This window comes from Cnephaeus nilssonii (genome assembly GCF_951640355.1).
Source record: "Cnephaeus nilssonii genome assembly, chromosome: 8".
Classification (NCBI taxonomy): Eukaryota; Metazoa; Chordata; class Mammalia; order Chiroptera; family Vespertilionidae; genus Cnephaeus; species Cnephaeus nilssonii.
In genome coordinates this window covers 92,783,953-92,809,547 of record NC_137079.1, presented here as the reverse complement: position 1 = coordinate 92,809,547, position 25,595 = coordinate 92,783,953, and the positions used below count along the sequence as shown (strand labels likewise).

Sequence of the window (25,595 nt, the reverse complement as noted above, 5' to 3'; positions counted from 1 at the left end):
CTTTACCTTTAACTTTTTTTCCTCTGAATTATAAAACATGACACTTTTCCAGAAGGGCTACTTTTGCCCTGGGGTAAACTGGGGTGAAGATGTCTCTATCCACTGGAAAAGCAAGCCTTTGTCTCTTTATAGGAGTAAATCACTAGAAACTAAAAACCCAGACTCATTTGTTTCTCTTGCTGCTCTAGGAATTTACTTTTAGCATTCAGAGGTGGGAATGGTGGGTGCCTGGAAAGTTGTATTTTTACAATCTAATATTTATTTATTATCTTTTTTTTTGCAACTATAAATTACAATCACTAGTACAGCTGTAATTTGTGTGTGTGTGTGTGTGTGCAACTAAAGAATAAGCAAACACAGCATAGGTCAGTTTTTTAAAAATCACAGTATTTCTTGGTATAATTTGCAGAAGAGGGAAAATGTCTTGGGCCCACACCTTGGAAATAAATATCAAGTAACCATAAAAATATTCAGCCCATTTTCCAGGTATTGAGTTCCTTTTTCAGATATCCCAGCTTAGCCAGTGACATCTCTTTTCTCAACTGTGCAACTTCACAAAACATGTGATTAACAGCCTGCTGTTTCACAAGTTCCTGCTGGATATATCAAATGTATGTAAAAAGGTTACACAAAGAAATGATCCTGTATCTACAAAAAGGAGAAACATGATAATAGTTGTTTGAGTCTCCTAATTTAATTCTGTGTTTACAGGACTTACTCTGCCAGTGAGAGCACTTTTTTTTTTTTTTTTTGGTCCTCCACATTCGACTATAGAAGCCTTCATAAATCCAATAGGTTGCAATCCCACTGCTTTAATACTTAGAGTATTGCTTCCACAGCCCCCAAAACCGCTGAAGCCAATTCACTTTTTGATAATGTTAAACATGGAAAGATATCTTTCCAATAGATTTTGTCCAAGAAAGGACAGGTTCTGTCTATTGTGGGCACATCCTGCCAAGATCTGAATTCATTATACAGAGATAAATTAGTCTCTGCATTCTTTCACAATTGGCTCTGTCAACATAAGAAATATTCAAACCTGTGAAGAATTTTTGTGTTTGAGCCAAACTGTTGACAATTGCCGGGAAGCAAAAAATCTTAAAGGCTTGAGATAATGCTCTGGAGAATGGCAGTTTTGCACCTTATTTTATACATTACAATCAAAAGGGGAGATGTATGTGGGTTACATGAAATCCATCGGTGATAGATTAGGGAGGTGGTAGAAAGGAAAGGGGGGGAATCTCTGGGATTGGATAAAAAGTAAAATGATAGGCTCATACTTCTTTTATATAGGTGGGTGCAGGATCGTTAACAGTCAATAATTAACTCAATAACAATGAGGGGATTTGTGGTCTCTGAAGAGCTGTGCCTGTGGTTTGAGGGGTCTGGTAAAAGGAAAATTACTTTGACATTCCAAAGGTATTTATCGTTATCATAGATGCAAAAAGACAACAGACAGATTGACCTTTGTCAAGGAAGATGCCAGCCTAGGACATGACTACCCACCATAAACTGCTTTTAGCTAAAAAGTTTTTATTTCATACTATCCTTTGTGGTTACTTTAGGTCTATGAGTTTACAAGGCAGCCACACAGGCCTTTCCTGAACTTGTCAGGTTAGAATGTGGCCCCTCTTCATCCACAGCTACATTACATTGAGGTCCTGAGGACTGCCACTCGTAGCACTGCCTGTATTTTTATTTCTTGTATGCCCCTTTTTATTTTATTTTATTTATTTATTTATTGTATGCCCCTTTTAAAAGGTGTCTTTTCATCTGGCAAAGGCTCTTGGTAGGTGATGATGGAGAACTGGACAATAAAAGAACTGGACAAAGCAGCTACTCAGCATGAAGTACTTCAATTTTCCCTTGTGCTTCTTTTAGCTGTTGTTCTGCTTTTGCCTGCTTGACAGTTGCTTTTCTCACCATCTTATGAGCTTCCTTAAATAGAGTAGCTGTGAGTTTCTCCAATTCCTGTTTAAATTGACCTCATACTTTAGAAAGCCTCTCACACTCTTCATCTTTTAACTTCAGTTCCCTCTGAGATTTTGCAAGTTTTTCTTTTAATCTTTCATAGCCCTTTTCTCTGACTTCCCAACAGATGGGCTTCGTAAACAGGGACAGACTATTGGTACTCAACCAGAAAATATTATCATTGTCATCACAAGCTTCTGTTATAGAAGCACCCTGCAAAAACTCCCTGTATGCAATACGGTTGTCCTTTCTGGTAGTTAATTTAGTTAACCTAGCTGATACTCCAAAGTATCAGAACAAAGTGCTGGATCTGTAACATGGATGCTGGTGAAGTAGTCTGCTCTTGAGCTCTCAGTCCATACATGCCAAAAAGGTCTGGAGAAGTAGGTGAAGCATGGTTTACCTCAGGGAAGCCTTCCAAGAGGCCATTAGCCACAGCAAAAGTCTCATCATAAGATGCCCTGATCAACCCACAGAGGCCACTGCCTACACTCAGAGAGGCTCCCAGAGCCACACAGAGCCACTGGAACTGCAGGGAGGTCAGCTGGGTACCGCTGGGGTAGGGCTCATTCTGGGATACTGTATTTTTTACATAGGTCTGAAATCACTGGATCTATAACTTAAATTCTTCACCAAACCCTATGTTAATCAAGAGATCAGCATGCATCTTTTCAGAAAAAAAGAAGGAAAAGGACAGACTGAGGAAAATGTAACAAGTTAGGAGTCATAGGAATTAGTGGAAAATAAGTATTCTTTACAGAAATGGAAATGGATAATTTTGGGAGGAAAAGTTAAGCAAAACAAAGTAAAACAAAAAAAACAACAAAAATAGTCAAAGAGAATGACTGCAACTTGAAATATATAATTTAAACCTGAAATTAAATTACTGGTATCCTTGATTATTATTTTAAAAATATTTCTCATAATGTTACCGAACCCAGGTTCGCTTACCTGCCCTCATGGAAGCCAAACTGCTGACACAGGTGTTGGTAAAAAAGGAAAGAGGTTTATTCAAGTGTCCACATCTTGAGAAGATGGAGGATTTTTCCAGTCCTCAAAAACCCATCTACAGATCTCAGTGCAGACAGAGGTTTTTATGAGGGTGAGGGAAAGCAAAACAAGGAGATCAGGGGAAGGGGCTGTGGACATGCAGGCAATGTCATTGCGGGTCCGTGTATGGATTCTCATGGTCAGCGTCCATGAGTTGGCCATCTGGTTGACTTCCGGTGTCTGGGCAGTCTGTGTTAGCCAGGGCCTCGAAGGCCAGGCTGCTCCTGGGGTTCACACAGAAACTGAAACCCCTGAATTGTAAAGTACAGTATATTAAAAAAAAACCTTTTAACTTGGAAGCTATAGCTTCAAGAGAACAATACAGTATTTTCTCACCATCTTATGAGCTTCCTTAAATAGAGTAGCTGTGAGTTTCTCTAATTCCTGTTTAAATTGACCTCATACTTTAGAAAGCCTCTCACACTCTTCATCTTTTAACTTCAGTTCCCTCTGAGATTTTGCAAGTTTTTCTTTTAATCTTTCATAGCCCTTAAAAGAAGGGCTAATTCGGGTGAAGGGGTGTCCATTGAAGCTGAAAGCCCATTATATAATAAAGTAGGTTTTCCAAATGTGTATGTTAAAAAAATTGACAAATGCATTAGTTTACCTGTTTTTACTTATGCAGACCTGTTTGTATAACTAAAATTAAATACATATGAAAAGTTTAAATTCAGACAAGTTTTCTATATGCATTACAGTAAATTTTAAATTTATACTGAATAGGTCTAGTAAATGTGTGAATTCACATCACCACAAGTAAACAAATGCACATGGCTGGGAGGTGGCTTAGTGTACATCAGAACATCAGCTGGCATGAGTTAAAACTGCTACAGAAAGTCATGCCACGTGACAACAGAACCAACTGCTGGGCGCAATTTGGTGTGATCACGTGCTAATCATTCATGGAACATTGTTTATGAGTCGTGACTCTGAGATTTAAATATGTAGACTATAGTTGTAGATGTGTGATATTTATACATACTGTAGGAAGTGGGCCTCTGTGATCCATCTCCAGCATAGTCAACTTTTAATGGAAACGGTTACTGAATTTCCCCAGGGCAAACAGGATGAAGGGAGGAGGGAAGAGGATATAAGAACAAAGAACGGTGTAGGTGAGCCAGCATCACGTGGAAAACCCCAGGCGCCCAGGACAAGACTCCTCCCTCTGGCCTCAACTAGACAGGGGGAGGTGGAGACAACCAGAAAAACCCTCAGCCCATTTTTTTTTAATGGCCCAATGGGAGACAATAAGACCTAGGCAACGTATGAGGAAAACTATTAACCCCATAGTACTCAGCCAATGAAGAACCAGAGGAGGGACTCGCGCCCCTACCTTAGGGATAAATAATAGCCTGTGATCACCACACTTTGTGCACCTGTTCAACCTGACCGACACCCGCTCTTGCAAGAACGTATTAAAAGTCTCATTTTTGCCATACTTCTGTCTCTGAGTCCATTATTTTAATTCTGACAGGTGAGCATTTTTCACAATACTACCCATGATAAATAAATAAACTACAGTGTTTTTTCCAATATATAGCCTTTTTGCTAAAATTTGTTAGAAATAACAGTGAGTTAATTTTAAAAAATAACCTGTTAATTTAATAATAAGCAAATCTTGGTTAAAAGCATTTTAAAATTAACAGGGTGTTCATTTTCACATATGACATATAGACTGGAAATTTTGTCCACTAAATCCAAAGCCCACTAAATCGAGGTCTGCAAAATTGAGGGTTTACTGTATCAGGTTCGAGTAACAAGCTGAGTTTAACATTTACTAAGATTACTATGGGTAGCTTTATATAAGTGTAGTATATTCATTCCCTGCTATAATAAATTATTTCAAATATGCAGAAAGTCATGAATTTATATAATTAGCATTTCTATATCCACTTCCCAAATTATCAAATCTTAATATCTTACCAAATTTGTTTATTTTTAAAAACAATGCATCATCATTCTTGATTGAAAATTTACAAATAAAAATGAACTGTAATGCATGAAACATATACTTAACGTATTTCCTCCCATTTCCCACAGGCTTTACTGTTTGTTCCTATCCTTTATCAATTGATTAAGGTTGGTTAAAAAAAAAAATCACCACCCTTGATGGAAGGAGCAGAGACTGAACTTTTTAGAACAACTAACCTGACTTTATGAATAATTATTGAAATTTTGATTTATGAAAAATGAATAACCTCAAGCCATATTATTTTCTTTCTGTGAAAAATTCCAGACATTTTTAAAGAAAGGGCAAAGGTTAGGAAGAAAATAAAAAAATACTTTTTTCTCTGAACTTTAGTAATATTTTAGAAAGAATTATCAGTTTAAAGTCTAGTTTGATCTGGATCAAGAGTTTTACAGCCATTCCCCCTTTTCCATGGTTTCACTTTCTGTGGTTTCAATTATCAGTAGTCAACAGTCCAAACGTATCTATAATAATAAAAGCATAATATGCTAATTAGATCAGACAGCCAAATGACCTTCCAGATATCCTTCCAGACGAAGCCAGGGGCTGAAAGGGCCGAGCCCCTTGCACGAATTTCATGCATTGGGCCTCTAGTTAAATAAAGAATTCCAGAAATAAACCATTCATGGTTTTAAATTATGCACTATTCTGAGTATCGTGATGAAATCTCACACCATTGCACTCTGTCCCACCTACCTGAAATGTGAATCATCTCTTTGTCCGGCCTCTCTACTCTGTATATACTCTCTGCCCACTAGTTACTTAGTAACCATCTCAGTTATCAGAGAGAGGGGAGGGGTGGCGGGAGAGAGAAACCACATTCCCATAACTTTTATTGCAGTATATTGTTATAATTGTTCTATTTTATAACTAGTTATTGTTGTTAATTTATTACCATGCCTAATTAATAAATTAAACTTTATCATAGGAAGGTATGTATAAAATCATTATATATAGGGTTCAGTATTCCCCAGTGTTTCAGGCATCCACCGGGGGTCTTGTTGATAAGAGTAGAGTACTGTACTGAAAAGGTAGATTTGCTATCTATTTTTCCATAGTGTAAGATTTTGCCTGCTGTTAGGTATTTACCTCATGGAACAAAAATAGGTGCAGTGCTGTCTTTGAGAAATGCTTTTTATGATAACAATGACATAAGATCCCTTCCTGTACCCTCCACTGTAACTGCCTATTACTCCCTCAGTATTTTCCAATACTTTCTGCTTCACCCAACCCAGCCAATGCCTGTGGCTTTTCTGAAAGTGTCCTTCTCCAGAAAAGTGGCTCACAAGATTCCCTGAGACCACCCATTAGCACCTATTATTTTCTGGTCCTGAAGTGGGATGAGCAGTTAAAATGCCATTTTGTTTGAAAATGTGATAACTTTAATGAACAGTTCAAGTTTTAAATATTATCTACGATTTCAACAACTTCCCAATCCTTTCCTTCTCCTTCATGCTTAATAACCAGTCTTCATGTTATCTCCTATCTCATCCTAACTCTACAGCCCTGCTTGTGTGGCATCTGTTTCATTGACTAAAAATCAAGTAATAACTTTCATTCCTTCCTTTCATAGTATCTAAAATATATAAGGATGAAAGTCAAAAATTTCTCTCTCAGACATCTCTCTGTCACAAAATGATTGAGCCAATATTATTCCCTTGTTTATTTTAGTCTGTGAAGTTGTTTTGGGAAATATCTATATCTTCAGACTGCTCTTCAATTCTAAAAACAGAACAGCTTGACTGGGCCTGGGATGTTTGGAATCTGGAAGGAGATAAAGTAAGAATCCAGGCAGCCTTCTAGCCAGTTTTGTTTTCTGGACCATCCCTTCCCCTTGGAAGGTTTGGAGAGCTGGCAGGGGCGGAAAGGCCACTCAGTCATGTGCTACATTGTTCTGCCTTTCATTTCTCTTCTATTGATTGGCTACTAGAGAGGTCACAGTTATCCAGACTAATAGCCAAAATGTGCTGGGTGTTATTAGAAAGGAAATACCCTCATCATTTGCTGGCCTTGCCCTCCCCTAATTCTATTTCCTTCCTTTAGAATAGCTCAGAGGTCCCTATCAGAATGGCTATCATCAATAAATCAACAAATAACATGTGCTGCGAGGATGTGGAGAAAAGGGAACCCTTGTGTAATGTTGATGGGAATGCAGACTGGTGCAGCCACTGTGGAAACCAGTATGGAGTTATCTCAAAAAATTAAAAATGGAACTGCCTTATGACCCAGCAATTCAATGTCTTGGAATATATCCAAAGAAACCCGAAACGGTAATTCAAAAGAATACAAGCACTCCTACATTCATTGCAGCATTATTTACAATACCCAAGCTTTGGAAGAAGCCTATGTGCCCATCAGCAGATGATGGATAAAATAGCTGTGGTACATCTACACAATGGAATACTACGCTGCTGTAAAAAAGAAGGAAATATGACCCTTTTCAACAACATGGATGGACCTGGAGATTATTATGCTAACTAAAATAAGCCAGTCAGAGAAAGACAAGTACCATATGATTTCAATTACACCTGGAATCTAATGAATAAAATAAACTAACAAAATGGAAACAGACTGAGGGATAGAGAAAACAGACTGACAGTTGTCAGAGGGGAGAGGATTGAGGGCTGGATTAGAAGGGTGAAGGGATTAAGCAAAATAAAAAAGAAAGATTCATGGACACAGACTTCAATATGGTGATTGCCAGAGGGAAGAGGGATGCGGGAGGTAGTAGAGGGTCAAGGGGGAATAAATGGTGATGGAAGGAGACTTGACTTGTGGTGGCAAACACAATAAAATACACAGAGGACATATTGTATAATTGTCTACCTGAAACCCATATAATTTTATTAACTAATGTCACCCCAATAAATTAAATTTTAAGAAAAAGAAGCTCAAATGGCTGTCTAATAGTGAAAAAGCTTAAAATTTTACTGACTGGAAATACTGGTTGTGAGAGTGTTTGTCCTAGGGTAAGTTTAATCATTTTAGAACTAATGAAATACCTTCCAGTTGGAAGTAGAAAGGAATGATTCCTCTTATGGCATCCATGGAATTCTGACCTAAAGCAATTATTTTATTCTAATCATCAAGGTAAAGTTTTCTCAGCCCCCAGATTTTATACTCCTAAGTGTGTATCATCTTCTATACTCAATCTTGCTTCTGGGTTATATTTCTATTTGAAATCTTCCATGGCCTCCTTTATTTGAATACCTCAAAATAGTCTTTGAAAGTCTTAAGGGCTAGAACTACTTAAAATAGAAAGATCTGAGAGTGAAGAAATAAGTATATGTGTTTTAAGATGCTTAGAAACTAGTTCATAGGAAAATGTAAAAATAAAGAAAGGAAACTGTACTTTATTGAGTGCCCACTATGTACCAGGCACTGTAGTAGACACTTTCATGTTAGCATATTTACTCTGCATAATAACTCTATAAAGTAAGTATTATATCCACTTTGCAGGTAGGAAACTAAATTTCAGAAAGAATAAATTTTATTGTCCAAGGTCATACACCTTTTAAGACAAGATCTAAACCCAGGCCTTTATGATCACAACATGTATATGAGCCTTGTTAATTCACATAATGCTTTTCTTCAAACACACTCAAGAAGTATTTATTGAGTATCTATATATATATAAAGAGGTAATATGCAAATTAGCCAGGACGCCTTAAGGTGTCACAACTGGCTCAGGAGAGCTGCTCGCGCAGATGGGCGGGAGGGGACTGTGTGCCGCCCCCAGCCCCAGCAGCCTCGGGGAGGCTGGGGCTGGGGGCGGGCCAGGGCGGAGACACAGCACACAGGGGCACCTGCTCCGAGCCTCTGAGGCAAAGGCTTGGAGCATGCCCCCACCCCAGCGGACACACACCAGGGGGGCCTCTGTGCGTGAGCTGCAGAGGAAACACCTTTTCTGACGGCTCATTGGCTAAGCTCCCTGTTCACCGCCACTCGCAGTGTTCTTGGTAACTTGGGTAATAAGACTCCAAGAAGGTGATCTAGGGTTTTTCCACCTCACTCCTGGAGGAAAAACTAACGTCTGCTGCTGGAGGGACTAAGAAATGTCATATCCTGCCCTAGCCGGTTTGGCTCAGTGGATAGAGCCTCGGCCTGTGGACCGCAGGGTCTGGGTTTGATTCTGATCAACAGCATGTACCTAGGTTGCAGGCTCCTCCCTGGCTGGGGCCCAAGGCTCATGCATGAGGCAACCAATCGAAGTGTCCCTCTCACATTGATGTTTCTCTCTGTCTTTCCCTCTCTCTTCCATGCTCTCTAAAAATCAATGGAAACATATCCTCAGGTGAGTATAAAAATTAAAGATAGAAAGAAATGTCATATCTTATGAAAGACACATCTTGAAAATGCCTAAAGAAAGTTATCATTTTTTTCATGGTGGAGGGACTGGAGTCCGTGTTGATGAAAACACCTTGGCGGCTGCGGTGGCTGGCAGTGGCTGCAGCAGCGGGGTGATGGGGCTGGTGCCTTCCCCTGATCAGCCCAGTCACCTCCCGAAGAGGGAGGCCAGACTGAGGCTTAGGCCATCCCCTGAGGGCTCCCGGACTGTGAGAGGGGGCAGGCTGGGCTGAGGGACCCCCCACCCCAGTGCACGAATTTCATGCACTGGGCCTCTGGTATATTATACGATTCTGACTGTCCTAGTACATTATAGAATAAATAATATGTAAAATTTAGACCCTGATATCAATAGCTTTAATCCGAATATATTCCATTTTTTCTAAGTCAGAGCCAGTAATCATAAAAAATTGGGGAGGGAGGACAGGGGGAGGTACAGAGAAAAATACAATTAATATGTTAGAAAAAGAAGATCTTGAACTGTTGGAGACATGGGAAACATCATGGAAAAGGGCTAATAAAATCAACCTCCTTAATGGGCTTATCATTTTATCTACATTCACCTTCTTTCATAGAAGATTCAATGTTAGAGTGGGAGTTCTCCAAAAGCAACTGCAGCTCAATCCTGTCATTACACAGATGAAGGCCTCCAGCCCAAAGAGTAAGCAACTCAGTAAAGTTTACCCATCGAAAGAGGATCAAGCTTGGACTTCTGACTTGTTCCTTGTCCAATTGTATGCTTCTTCCACATGCTATGGTGCCAAACATTCTTAATATTAATTAAGTCATTCTTCAAGAAACATTAAGTCCCAAGTGTGTTCTAGAGCCTGAGATAGATACTGGGGAAATAACAGGGAACATGCTAGGTACTGATCCCTGCCTTGCAGAGATTATATTTTGGTAAAGATTCTCATTCCCATCCCCCCTATAGCTAATAATAAAAGCATAGAATAGAGCCACAGAAGTTTAAGTGATGATTAGTTCTGTGAATATGTCTTTTCTTCATATAAATGTTTCCTTTTAACTTTGTGACTTCCATGACTATCATCTATACTAGAGGAGGGTGAGAAAGAACTGTTTAGATAAGTGGTTCTAATGCTTTAGAATCATTTGTAAGACTCGTTAAAAGACAGTTTGCCAAGCTCTACCCCAGAGTTTGTGATACAGAATAGGTCAGGGCTGGGCCCCAAGGATTTGCATTTCTAACAATTTCCTGATGACGCTGATGCTGGTGTGGGGACCACACTTTGAGAACCACTGGTTTAGATCATCCCCAGAATGATGGGGCTCCTAGATGAAATTCAGGACAGAGTAGATGGCTCATATCATCTCTTACTGATGGTGATGAGGCCAACTGTTCTGATTTTACCCACGAGGAAGCTGAGGCAAGTGAAAAATTAGTGGCTTGTCCAGTAACAGCTGTGTTTCTCCTGACTGATAATGAGTGCCAGAGGTCGGCTTTCTCCAAGCAAAATTAAAAAGGTGTACAAAAACTAACACTTAGATCTTATGGAATATTCAAGAAATGTTCCTCTCTTTCTCAGTCTGAGAACTATTTTAAAAAACTGATGAACCCATTCTTTTCAACCTGATTCTTGAAATCCAACAATTAATCTTTGTAACCCCTACTCCCAGTGGTTACACTCATTTTGGTGAGAAGCTGAGTGATTAGAAGAATGATTTAGACTGAGGACCAGAAGACCCACATTCTGGCCCAGGTGTAGGCACTGGGTATTTAAACTGGCCAAATTAAAGTAACTGGGTTCATTCCTTCATCTGTGAACTGAATGATTAAAAAGATGACGTCTACAATCTTATCAAGCTCGAGCATTTTGCATTTCTCTCTTGTTTCCCTGGTTATGAATGGACTGAAAGGAAGGGTGGAGCCACAAGTGACAAAGCGCTAAGTGTCAGAGTCTCTTCTGAAAACACAGACCCTGGCAGCACAGTTGTACCTGCTCTAAAGAGCAGGTAATGGTTGTGATCCAGTTACAAACAGGAGTCACAAGAATCTACGTAGGAACACCATGCTACATGTGAAAATAACATTTACCGAAGAAATGCGAGCCACAAAACCCACCTGAGTAGCTCACTGTTGTTCAGTCAAGGTTAACTGAATGCCAAGGGATGGGAGAGGAAAAGGGAGAAGGCTTGCCAACTCAGCAGAGTTTCAAACCCAGCAGCAAAGCGCCAGCGTGACTGTAAATGCATCTCTGCGCTTCCTCAGAAGAGAATTTAATGTCCCTAAGCTGCAGAAGCCAACCAAGGACACAACTGATGGATGCAAATGTTCTTATTTCCAGCCAGCCGAAAACCAGAGGAAAAATAGTGACGTGCTAAAGGATAGGGACTCCTCTCCCCCATGTATCACCCCATATTAGAATCAAGCTCAAAGAACTTGTAAGATGAACATGTGAGTTTTCTGGGCCTTTGCAGGAATAGACCAAAGCAGCAAATAACCACCACATCTGTCCTATGCATTCCTTTTAGGGCCATCTGAGCCACTGCTGTTGAACTTTATTCATTTTATCCTGATGAGACCTGAATCCCTTTTAAATGGAGTGGTGCACTTCTAACAGCCCTTCCTACTTCTCCTGCAAAGAACCTTATTCCGTTTTACACCTGGTGGCTTTCTGACACAGTTCAGTCCCTGCCTGTTAGCTCCACTTACAAAGCAATCCAAACCAGGGATGAGCCTATTGCCTTCAAGAAGTGATGCACCTTAACTTTTACAGCCACTTCAGGCTTTCCCTTCTTTTCCATCAAGAGTCCAGGATTTTTTCAGAAAGCAAAATAACGCTTGAAGCACACAAAGCTATAAATCAGCATCAGGAAACAAGGTCATGCATTTCACAGCACATGATCCAAAGGAATGTGCCAAATTGGCCATTAGTCACTTGAATTGACATAATATGTACCTGGGCTGACATTTTATTTTTACCATTTGCCCTTATTGCCTTCTCCTTCCTGGGAAACTCCTTCCAACTTAGCAGCTTCCCAAATGCGTTCCTTTGTTTGATAATCATTTGAAGGCACTGCTTTAAAAATCATCTTTCTTCCTTTCTATTTTATCTCTGTCCCCCAGGACAGCGAAGCAGCTCCTGAGCTATCTGTGCTGAGGCAGGTGATTAACTTGCTCGCAGATTGCCCCTCAGTGCATCAGTATTGTCTTCTTAGCCACACCACAAGTGAGTGGTGATGAGGGAAGGGAGAGATACAAATTGAAAGAATTGCTTAAATAAAAAGCATTATTAACTGAAAGGGGAGACCAATAATACAAAACATTTGCTTTCATAAAATAATTACTATGGAGAGAAAAAACTGTAGCTTGAGTAAAGTTTTATATGAATTCATACCTCAAAAGTTATATACTCATGCTAATATGTTTAAACTGAATTTCAACCAAAGAATTTTTCAAAATGCTTTGCAACCTAGCACATCCTAAAAGGCACAAGACTGTGGAGGCTAATTACGAATTCCTATAGTCTAATCCTTCTGGAATAGTCTCCTAGCTGAATTCCCAGGAGCTTCGCATTTGGTATCTGGGCAGCCAAAGCCCTCCAGCAGCAGCAACAAAAATCTAACTATGCCACACTTCCAGCAGCCTCCAGGAAATGAATGCAAAATATCTGTCTCCTGGCAAAGGATCCATGCCCCTGAAATGAAGTAATTTATTTGCAGGCCATCCTGCCTTCTGCCGTGCCAGCTTCAAATACCAGACAGCACATGACTTATTATCCCACCCCACACAGGCATCCTACTGTTGAGCCTGAACAGCACACAGCTGGATTTTGCTGGGTAACAAATCCTTAGAGAGCCACATCTACCATGCTGGAGATTATCATAATTGATCTCTATATGTTAATCATTTGCAGATAAAAGATAACACATGAACATGCAGACTTCCCATAAAGTCCCACTCGTGTTGAGGACCCTTTAAACACAGCCAGCCCATTCTTTAAGAGAGCAACAAGGTGACCTGGATGCTAATGAACAGACTGATGAATATATAAAGCAGGAATGATCAGGTTCTAAAAGAAAACTCATCTGAGCTAAGACACTGACATGCTAGACACTTTGGCCAAGGCCCCTGACCTCTGTAAGCCTCAATTAGCTGAACAGTAAAATTGAACAAAACAAAAATCTTGATAAAAATGAGATGTTGGATTTAATTTCTGTGATGAGCTTTCCAGAGTAATTTACAATTCCAAAGACGACAATCAAAACACAAAGCAAATGTCAAAAGTGCCAGCACAGGAGTGGGTTGTATCACTTTAGCTGTCAAACATATTATACAAAGTCTCTTAAATCAGCCTGTGTAGTATTCTATTAATGTAAAGCACACTACACAATGTCAATTTAAATATTTTATATTGGAAATATAGTGTGCTATGTAGTTTTAAGGAGAGAAGGAGGTTTAAATTTTTTTTTATCTCCCTACATAATTCAAAAATAATACCTTTTCCTAGAAATTTCTTTAAAGAAAACCTGCTATGGTTAGGTTACGGGGAAAGGTTTACCAAGTGCTCTGTGGGTTCCAAAGAAAAATAATGTAGACTTTAGGGAGGTAATGAGAACTTTTACGCTTCTAAATTACATAATTAGTTCCTGAGTACTTAAGAATATTTAAAATGACATTTGCTGATTGGAAAGGGGGTAAAAATGAAGTAAAAAGAGGATAAAGAAAGATAACACTTATTAATCCTTTTAATCCAGTGAACATAGATGGAAGGGAGGGAAGCTCTACTAGCTCATGCTCTAAGCATTTAAGATTTTAAGGATCAGGTGAAAAAAGTGGTTTTTGCTCTGAGTTTACAAATTGATACAGCGTCCTTGATTCCCTTTATTCAAAATCTGAAATAACTGCAAGTAAACCAGGCATCCAGCTTTATCACTACTGTTTATATTGAAGATCCCAAATATTTGTCTTCATCCCAGACACTTTCCAGATCCAAATTTCTGTCCAACTTTTCCCACATTAAAAAAAAAAAAAATCCTTAGAAATTGTCTCTATACTCCCCACACCTAATACCATTATAAGTCCCTGTTTGTCCGGGACAGTTCCAATTGATGCCTGTTGTCCTGGGGCAATCATTAATAGTGAGTGTTCCCTTTCAGTGTCCAAATTGGAAGGATAAATTACGTGGTTGCTGTATCCACATTCTCCACCTCTTCCATTCCACCCATCCAGCTTTAGGTGAGACTGTATCATTGTCCTTAGCTCAGACTGCTAAAATAATCTATTAACTGGACTTCCAATCTGCAGGGCATCCTTTCCTTTCTCCAATTCATTCAGCACACCACTCCTTCCAGGTGATTTTTGTAAAAAAAATTTTAATAAGGTCACTCCTCTGCTTCATTAAATTTGCCTACTTTCAGAATAAAGTTTAGAGTACTAAAATTCAGAGTCCTCCATGATTTGACTTCACTTCAGTAAATCCCCCATCACATGTTTGTTGAATTAAACTATATTAGAACTTCCTTGCTAATAATAATAATGCCAACTTAGAGTTAGTTTTCCGAGATGCTTAAAGTGTTAAAGAGCCAATATTGCAGGTCCTGACTAACTTATTTTCTAGTAAAAGACAGGAGTTATGGGACACTCTGGCTACAGTCCCAGCAGTGTTTCCAAATACTGCATCAGTCTTTTTGTATTTTTAAACAACTTATATCTTGAACGTATTATGGAAGCTTTCTACTTGAAATAGCCCTGTAGAAAATCTTTCTGAGTGCTAAGGATTTTCTTATAATGTATATTTTGTTTGTTAACTTCTCATTTTCATAAGTTTTCTAAATCTTTCTAAAAACTCTCTGATACCTCACATTGTACCAACCTATAAGGAGTCTCAGGGATGGGAGAATTCTAAAGGTCACGCCTGTCTGGTATTTAGTTGAGTCCTTCTACAATAGTGTTTCTCAGCTTTGGGATACATTAGACTCACCTAGAGAGCTTTTTAAAAATGCATGCTTGGGCATCCCACCTGCTATTTAATGAATCAGAATCTTCAGATATGAGGCCCGAACAGGTGTGTTTATTGATGCTCCCTGAAGTTGGAAAATGATGAGCAGCATCCGGACCGTAATACAACATCCAGCAGAATCAAAGCTTACTTGATGTCAGTATGAAAATAAATTAATAAGCAAAGTTGCTGCTTGGAAAATGAGAGCAATGGTATGTAAAAAATTATTTAAAATAAGTAAATATTTTTAAAACATTGGTTTATTTCTAATTATCTTGCTTCATGCTATCAAAACAAGTCAGATTTTACATAACCCTAAAACTATGTCTACACATGCTAAGAGCATAGTACAGCTAACTATATTATCAATTAGTGTACATAAAAAGCTGTTAAAATAAAACTGGATTTAGAGTTCAAACTGGACTTTTTAAACTACTCTAACATAACCAGGTTCTATCTAATTCCTTTCAAACCCACAACAATAACAAAAAGCAATCTACTCATAAAACAAAAAGCTTACTTCAAAATAATCAAATCTTTCTAATTTTTCCAACACCATTTATTGAATAGACTATCTTTATTCCATTGTATGTTTTTGCCTCCTTTGTCAAATATTAAAGGCGTGGGTTGGACAGATATGTACACACACAAAAAAAAGAAAGAAACTAAACCACATTCTTACACTGCAAATATGAATAAATTCAAAATGGATTAGAGACTTAAATAAAAGACTCAAAACCATAAAAATCTTGGAAGAAAGCACAGGCAGTAAAATCTCAGGTATTTCTCGTAGCAATATTTTTTCTGATATATCTCCTCAGGCAAGGGAAACAAAATAAAAGAATAATCAAATGGGACTACATCAAACGAAAGAATTTGTGCACTGCAAAGGAAACCAACAAAATGAAAGGACAACCCACTGAAAGGGAGAATATATTGGCCAATGACATATCTGGTAAGTGGCTAATATCCAAAATTTTAAAGAACTCATGAAACTCAACACCCCAAAAACCAGTCCAATTAAAAAATGGACAAAGGATCTGACTAGACACTTCTCCAAAGAGGACATATATATGGCCAACAGACATATGAAAAAATGCTCAATGTCACTAATCATCAGAGAAATTAGAACCACAAATTAAAACCACAATGAGATATCACCTCACACCTATCAGAATACTTATCATCAATAAATCAACCAACAACAAGTGCTGGTGAGGATGTGGAGAAAAGAGAACCCTTGTGCACTGTTGGTGGAAATGCAGACTGGTGTAGCCACTGTGGAAAGCCGTATGGGGTTATCTCAAAAAAATTATAAATGGAACTGCCTTATGACCCAGTAATTCCACTTCTGGAAATTTATCCAAAGAAAACCGAAACACTAATTCGAAAGAATATATACCCTCTTATGCTCATTGCAGTGTTATTTACAATAGCCAAGATTTGGACCAGCCCAAGTGTCCATCAGTAGATGAGTTGATAAAAATGTTGTGGTACATTTACACAATGGAATACTATTCTGCCGTAAGAAAGGAAGAAAATTTTACCTTTGGGACAGCATGAATGGACATGGAGAGCATTATGCTAAGCGAAATAAGCCAGCCAGGGAAAGGTAAGTACCACATGCTTTCACTCATATGGGGACTTCAATGAACTGTACTTCCTAGAAAGATAGAGACAGACTCATAAATAGAAAGCAGGCAGACAGCTCTGGTGGTGGTGGGAGGGACAGTGGAGGGATTGAGAAAAAAGAGAGAGAGGATTCATGGACATGGACAACAGTGTGGTGATTGCAACAGGGGGTGGGTGAAGGTGGAAGAAGGAAAAGTAAAATAAAGTAATATTTAAACTAATAACAATAATAATAATAAAGGAACGATTATTTTAAAAATAATCAAATCTTGAAAGATCAGCAAAATTCTACCAAAATGAAACTATTGTCATTATAATAAGTCTTTCTACTTATGCTGCCTCAAAACCACAAATTATAAATATATAGAAATGTTACACACATAAAATTATAAATTTTGCAAGTCCAATTCAAATATAAATATACTTCAAGAGTATGCTAATGATAGAAATTCAACAATAAATCCACTTCTAAAGAGTCACTAACTTTTTTGCCTTAGGTTTGGCCATTGAACACATGGATTTTTTAAGAGAACTAGCAGGGACTTTTTCCTCAAACTACTGAGTAGGTCAGCATCAAAGTCCCAAAACACTCTGAATATTAAAAGCTTTCTTCCTCTGCATCCTCCTTTTCATCATATCAGAAAAATCAGATGAGGGGAATTTTCATATTTTCTGGCTTTAAAAACAAACACAATTCCCATCACAAGAAAAATAAATTCTGTAACTATGTATGGTGACAGATGTTAACGAGAGTTATTGTGAAGAGCATTTGCAGTATATACAAATAGTGAATTACATTGTCCTCATGAAACTAATGTATCATTGTATGTCAATTATATCTCAATTATAAATAAATAAATAAGTAAATAAATAAATAAATAAATGAAACCCTTATTTATTGAACACTAATAATTTTTTCCTGCCCTAGCCAGTTTGGCTCAGTGGATAGAGCGTCGGCCTGTGGACTGAAGGGTCCCAGTTTTTATTCCGGTCAAGGGCACATGCCTGGGTTGTGGGGTCAATCCCCAGTAGGGGGCGTTCAGGAGGCAGCCGATCAATGATTCTCTCTCATCATTAATGTTTGCATCTCTCTCTCCCTCTTCCTTCCTCTCTGAAATCAATAAAGAAATATATTAAAAAACAAAAAACAGAACAAAACAAAATTTTCCCCTAAGCATTTACACCAGATAAAATTGTGAAGCTAAGCATGATATATGAGAAATATGTCATCAAGGCTAATAAAGGAAGTTCTAATCTATTCTTACCCTTCCTGTGACTTTCAGATGAGCCCATACTTTCTCCTTCTATGTCAATAAAAGAGTGAGTATCTACAAATCCTAATACCTCCATTTCTGGGTATTATTAACAAAGAAAAAATTAAATGAAGTGAATCTTTTCAGAGCACATCACTAACATTCACTGCCTACAGATCTATGGTGCTCCTAGCTAATGCACTAAACACTGGACTCACCAGACAGAGTTTCATAGGAATGGTCCATGCTAGAAAGGATTCCTAGCCTTGTAAATCAGTGATCTCAATGGAAAGAAGGCTGTATTAGAATATCCTAAAGGATCAGATCCACATTCCTTGTCTAGGAGATTAACTAACACCCAGCAGCCCTGTTTTCAAAATGGGGTCATTTCAATTAACTCCTTTCATCATGTAAAGGGCTATGTAATATTTAATGACCTATAATTAGGGAAGAGGGAAGTAGATTTGAAGGGGCCCAAATCAAGAACTAAACCCAGCTTCTCAACTGAAACAAACACTGGGGGAAAGAAGATAAGACCCACCTTCAAGTGCATCACATCAAATTAACCAAGTGCAAAGCTACCTGAGAAAAGGGTGCCCAGTGATTGTTCTGACCAGCCCTCATGTCAGGGGCACCCAACAGACTCAGAAGTGTGCCTTTATGCAGTACCAGGCTGTTTTTATTATAATGGCCTTGTAGCACACTTTGATACCTGGTATTGTGATACCTTCAACTTTGTTCTTCTTTCTCAAGATTGATGAAGCTATTCGGGATGTTTTTGGTTCCATATAAATTCTTGAAATATTTATTCTAGATCTGTGAAATATGTCACTGGTATTTTAATAGGAATTGTGTTGAATCTATAGATTGCTTTGGATAGTATGGACATTTTAATGATACTAATTCTTATAACCCAAGAACACGGTTATATGCTTCCACTTATTTTTATCTTCTTCAGTTTCTTTCCTCAATGTCCTATAGTTTTCCTACTACAGGTCTTTCATCTCCTTGATTAAATTAATTTTTAGGTAACTAATTTTCTCGCAATAGTAAATAAGATTGTTTTCTTAGTTTCTCTTTCTGACAGTCCATTAATGGTGTATAAAAATGCCACCTATTTCTGAATATTAATTTTGTATCCTGCTACTTTGCCAAATTCATCTATTAGACCTAGTAGCTTTTTGTTGGAGTCTTTAGGGTTTTCTATGCATAACATCATGTTATCTGCAAATAAAAGTAGTTTTACTTCCTCCTTTCTAGTTTGGATGCCTTTTATTTCTTGTCAGATTGGTGTGGCTAGGACTAACAATGGTGAAAGTGGACATCCCTATCTTTTTCATGAATTTAAGAAAAACATTTTCAGTTTTTGCCCATTGAGTATGATGTTGGCTTTAGGTTTATAATAAAAAAGGCCTGGTATTGGCATAAAAACAGGCATATAGATCAATGGAACAGAACAGAGACCCCAGAAATCAACACATGCCATTATGGTCAATTAATATTTGACAAAGGAGGCAAGAGCATACAATAAAGACAATCTCTTCAATAAAGGATGTTGGGAAAACTGGACAGGTACATGCAAAGAAATGAAACTAGATCACCAATTTATACACACACAAAAATAAACTCAAGATGGATAAAAGACTTAAATGTAAGTAGTGAAACCATTAAAAATACTAGAGGGAAAAAAAACACATAAGCAGTAAAATTTCAGACATCTCATGTAGCAGTATTTTCACCAATACAACTCCTAGGTCAAGGAAAACAAAGGAAAAAATAAACAAATGGGACTATATCAAACTAAAATACTTCTTTAAAGCCAAAGAAACCACCCACAAAATAAAAAAGAAATCCATTATATGGGAGAACATATTTGCCCATGATATATCTGATAAGGGGTGACTTTCCAAAATATACAAAGAACACATACATCTCAAAACCAGGAAGATAAACAATCCAATTAAAAAATGGGCAGAAGACCTGAATAGACACTTCTCCAAAGAGGACATACAGATGGCCAATAGACATATGAAACAAATGTTCAATGTCACCAATCATCAGAAAGATGCAAGTTAAAACTACAATGAGGTATCTGTTCACACCTGCCAGAATGACTATCATCAATAAATCAACAAACAACAAGTGCTGGCGAGAATGTGGAGAAAGGGGAACCTTAGTGCACTGCTGGTGGGAATGCAGAATGGTGCAGCCACTGTGGAAAACAGTATGAAATTTCCTCAAAAAATTAAAAATGGAACTGCCTTTTGACCAAGGGATCCCACTTCTGGGAATATATCCTAAGAAGCCTGAAACACTAATTTGAAAGAATATGTATACCACTATGTTCATTGCAGAATTGTTTATAATAGTCAAAATCTGGAAATAGCTCAAGTGCCCATCAGTAGATGAGTAGATAAAAAAGCTGTGGTACATTTACACACCTGAATACTACAATACTGTATAAAAGAAGAAAATCTGGAACTTCTGGTCAAGATGGTTGTGTAGGTAAACACAGTACTTGAATTTTCCTACAAACACTTCAAAATTACAACTAAACTATAGAACAACAATATTTCAGAACCTCCTGAAATCTAGCTGAGTGGAAGTCCTACAAATAGGGATTTAAAGAAGAATCCACATCAAGACTGAGAGGAGGGTTGGAGATGTTGAACAGGCTTGTCCACATGTGGCAGTTTAAAATGGGCAGGGAGCCTGACCCATATAGCTTGGTGGTTGAGTGTTGACCCATGCACCAAGATGTTGCTGGTTTGATTCTTGGTCAGGCACATGCCTGAATTTCAGGCTTCATCCCCAGTTGGGGGAGTGCAGGAGGCAGCCAATTGATGTTGATGTTTCTCTCTCTCCCTTTCCCTTCCCCTCTCTCTAAAATCAATAATGAAAACATATTTAAAATGAGGAAGGATATCTCAGCTGCAGAGGTCCCCCATGTGGAACCCTACACCAGACCTCAGAACCCAGGGTTTCAGAGCCAAAAAGAGAAGTCCCTGTAACTTGTGACTGTAAAAACCAGAAGAAATTGAGATGGAGGGAAACAGAATTGCAGGATTCCCAGACAATTCCTCTTAAAGGGCCTGTGCATGGACTTACTTATACTCATTCCCCCTGTGTTCAAGTGCTGGGGTAGCAGCTTGAAAGGAACCAAGGACATATGGTGATGAACTAAATTATCTGGCATCAGGATAAGAGCTGAAGACTAATTTACAGGGAAACAACAGTAGAATAGATGAAGCCAAGAATCAAATCAGCAATTGGGAATATAAGGAAGAAAATACACCCAATCAGAACAGCAAAAAGAATCCAAAAAAGTGAAGATAGTGTATGGAGCCTCTGGGACAACTTCAAATGTACCAGCATTCACATCATGTGAATGAAACAGACATCATACAATTATGAGTGTTTCCTAATGGGTCAGCTTAAGAAGAGATAAAGTTTTTTGAATACATAATATGACTTTGGAAAACATGTCTGGCCTGACCATTCTTATTTTTTGTCATTGTTCTTCAATGTCAAAGTACATAAAGAACCCAGTGAAGGAAATAGACATACAAGACCAGGAAGCATAGAAAGCCCCAAACAAGATGAATTCAAAAAAGGCCCACACCAAGACACATCATAATTAAAATGCAAAAGGTTAAAGACAAAGAAAGAATTAAAAGCAGCAAAATAAAAGCAGTTAGTTACCTACAAGGGAGCTCCCACAAGACTGAAGGGGTGTTGTCTTTTTAACACTTAGGTATCAAAAGTGGAAAGCATTGTGGCATAGTTCTGAATTGAAAGGAGATGATAAAACAACTAATTTCCTGAGGACATCTTGTGTCATAGTAATGTATTTCTTCATTTAATATTATCTTAAGCCTTCCTGTCCAGCTGCAGTAAATTTAATGTTATTCACTAATTCCAGATTAACCTCTCAAGGGTTAATTTAAATAGCATTCAGCCACTGGAAAGGGAGAGTGACTGGTAAATGTTACTTAAGTGCCTAAGTAACCTTGCAACTTCTTTATGCACGTTGACATTGAAGAACAATGACAAAAAATAAGAATGGCCAAGCCAGACATGTTTCCAAAAATCATACTATGTATTCAAAAAACTTTATCTCTTCTTAAGCTGACCCATTAGGAAACACTCATAATTGTATGATAGAAACCAGTATACCATTCACACAAAAGGCATTATCAACACAGCAAAAGCATAATACTAATGAAAAGGCTCAAGTTTACCAATATGTAGTAACAACTTCTCATTTTACTTAAAACTCAGTGGATATAGGAAGGAATGGTTCTGACCAATCCCAAAGAGACAATGTTATCTGATAGGCACTAACCCTTAATACATGCAGCATCTTGGATAAAACCAAGTCCTGCCACTTACAATGAAGCCTCTTGCCTTCCTCTACTAAGATCATTTCATAGTATTGTCTTCGTATTGGTTCAAAATAAGTGCATGCGTTATCATATCACTAAACAGTCAGAAACTACAAATAATCTTGTTAAAAAGACAATGCTCTTTGAGCAGCTAACGATGTATCTGAGATTAGTTCTTCTTCCTTTCCTGTGACAGATTTGTGCTGCTAGATTTGGACCTACCTAGTTGAGGTCCGTTCCACAAGATGACACTGTGCTCCCAGGAGCAGAAACCATTTAATGTTCTGTGGTCAGAATAGACTATGTCAGCTTTCGAGTTTTGCTCTAAATTCAAGAACTTCCCAGTGTCAGTATCAAACTGAGGGCTGCTTCTAGTTATGTAGTTGCTATTTTCCTGTGCTCTTGTGACTTACCTTTAACAGTTTCTTTTTTGCCTTCCCAAACAGGTTATAAAGCCAGTAGAACAGGGACATACGTTCATACTTCTCTTTATTTACATCCCAGAAACTTCCCTGCACATGGCAGGAGTTCAATCAAGTTGTCAGAATTACAGGTTTAAGAACCCCCAGTTGCTTCCATTAGAAATAAGATTTGCAGTCATAAAACTTTAAGGTAGAAAATATAACTTTATATCCGATCTGTCTCCTACTTTGTACATATTTGGTAGCTCATAGTCTAGTTCTAAATCATACAGAATATCATCTCCTTCCTCTTGAGATGATCCTACAAAGAGAGAACACACCATTTTGGCTTTTGTTGAGGGTAAGAAAAAGTATCTAGTGATCCACACTGTGAATCAAGCCAGAACTTAGACAGAAGGACAATTTGGCACATTCCCCACACTGGGGCTCAGAGTCCAGGTCAGCTCTGCACTCACTAATGTCCTCTAGTGCTGTCCTGGACCCCCAACCGGGCTGAATCTGCTTCTTCCTGGGATTGCTTACCACTCCCTCCTCAAATTACAAATCCTTCCCCTCCCCTCTGATAAAGAGAACTAGGCCTCTGAATATTGCAGAAGTTGACTTAGAATGGGAAATGAAAGGACTTTTAATCAGGTACCACCTTTTAGTGCCTCTAACAGCAGTTTGGAGACGCCAAAGAGGAACAGGCCCAGCAACATTTGGTAGATCCTGAATGCCAGACTATCTTCTCTACAGTATAGAGCATCCCACTCTCCCAGAAGCCAGCCACTGAGAGTGTCCCTGTCAATGTTCAGTCACCATAGTTTAACCTTTACAAATAATAGTGGAATTTTCCCATTTCTGTCTATGATATTAAAAATTATTTCCATTTTAGGGAAGATAAAACAGTGAGAAACAGAATTTATGAGCTACTTCCTGTACATCTGGGCTATAATTCTTGAACTTGACACCCCTGTTGATAAGCTTAAAATAAAACCATGATTATTATTTTTAGTTCCCCAGATATTTTTCCAGGAATTCCCTCTAAATACATTTTTCATGTTTGGCAAAAAGAATTAACACAAAATGAATAAGTTTATGTTAATGAGGTGACTTTTTCTTTCCTTCCTTCCTCCCTTCCTTCCTTCCTTCCTTCCTTCCTTCCTTCCTTCCTTCCTTCCTCCCTTTTTTTTGAGTCCTCTTGAGGAGGGTTTACAAATTGTCTTACTTAGTACCTGTCTCACAAATATGTCCCCCAGGCTGCCTCCCAATGCCCTTCCGTCTCCTTCCATAGTAGTATTTCTTTTTATGTCTCTTAGGAAAAGGGCAACAAAATAAAACATAAACAAATGGGACTACATCAAACTAAAAAAACTTTTGCACAGAAAAGGAAACCATCAACAAAATGTAAAAACAACCTACAGAATGGTAGGAGGTACTCAGATATTCTCAAATGAGGTGACTCTTAGAAAGCACCTAAGGATGGGGGCTGGTTGCTGGAGGAACCAACATGACAAGAAGGGTGGAACTTTTAGTCCCACCCCTGATTTCCTTCAGGGAGGGAGGAGGGGCTGGAGATTGACTCAATCACCAGTGGTCAATGACTTAATCAATCATGTCTATGCAATAAAGCCTCCATAAAAACCCTAAAGGAGGGGCTTCAGAGAGCTTCCTGGTTGGGGAACCAGAATGCTTCCTTGTTTTAGCTGACCCTAGTCTCCACAGAAACAAAAGCTCTTTTGTTCAGATCTTGTCCTACGTATCTCTTCATCTGTTGTTGATACCTATCCTTTAATATCCTTTGTAATAAGCCAGTGATCTAGCGAATAAACAGTTTTTCTTAGTTCTCTGAGCCACTCTAGCAAATTAGTCAAACCTAAGGGGGTCGTGGGAACCTCTGATGTATAGCCATTTAGTCAGAAACACAGGTAACAACCTAAACTTACAATTGGCATCTGAAGTGGAAGGCAGCCCTTAACCTGTAGAATCTGATGCTATCTCTGGGTGGATAGTGTCAGAATTGAGTTGAATTGCAAGACACCCAGCTGGTGTCAGAGAATTACTTGTTGGTGTGGGGGAACCCCTCCTTTACATTGGAATTTGGTAGAAATCTATAACTCATGAATACAAATGGCCTGAAAAGCAGCATGGAAAATATCTCTATAACCAACTTGATACTAACTAGTTTCATTTCATGTCGTAGACATTTCTAAGACAAAAAAAATTTAATAAATGAAACAAGAATTCTTTTTGGCCGGAGCTTGAAACAGCAGAGTAGTGGGGTTACCCCAATAATCACTTGTTTTCCTTTAAAAATTAGGCTGGCATTGTAAAACAGAAAATATATCTCTTGCTGGAAGAAATTTAAATAAAAATTCAAAAGAGCAGAAGGGTAGATATTTTTAGTTATATTAATAGGGAAGCAAGGTCTTTATATATCACTAAAAGGTAATTTCAGGCACTTGGTTGGGTTGCTCTATGGATTCAGGGGTAGTGTACACATTCTGTTTTACTAGGTACCAACTTTTATTTGGTTGAAGTTGACCTTCAGAGATATGTGTGCTGTTACATTTTGTACCCAAATTAGAGCAAATAAATTAAATTGAAGATTTGTTAGAGACAAAAAC

General features: G+C 38.2%; 1 protein-coding gene and 1 pseudogene across 2 annotated transcripts in view; both read right to left on the bottom strand.

Annotated features, from left to right (window-relative positions):
• LHFPL6 (LHFPL tetraspan subfamily member 6) overlaps window positions 1-25,595 on the bottom strand; it is a 266,078-nt gene that overhangs the window by 179,859 nt on the left and 60,624 nt on the right. The gene's annotated exons all lie outside the window — the stretch shown is intronic.
• Window positions 471-23,312, bottom strand: LOC307104443 (rab-3A-interacting protein-like; annotated as a pseudogene). The gene is made up of 7 exons: window positions 23,217-23,312; window positions 22,981-23,079; window positions 3,629-3,660; window positions 3,444-3,553; window positions 1,751-2,550; window positions 1,648-1,712; window positions 471-1,016 (listed from the first exon to the last, which is right to left on the bottom strand). The product of its transcript is annotated as a rab-3A-interacting protein-like (transcript).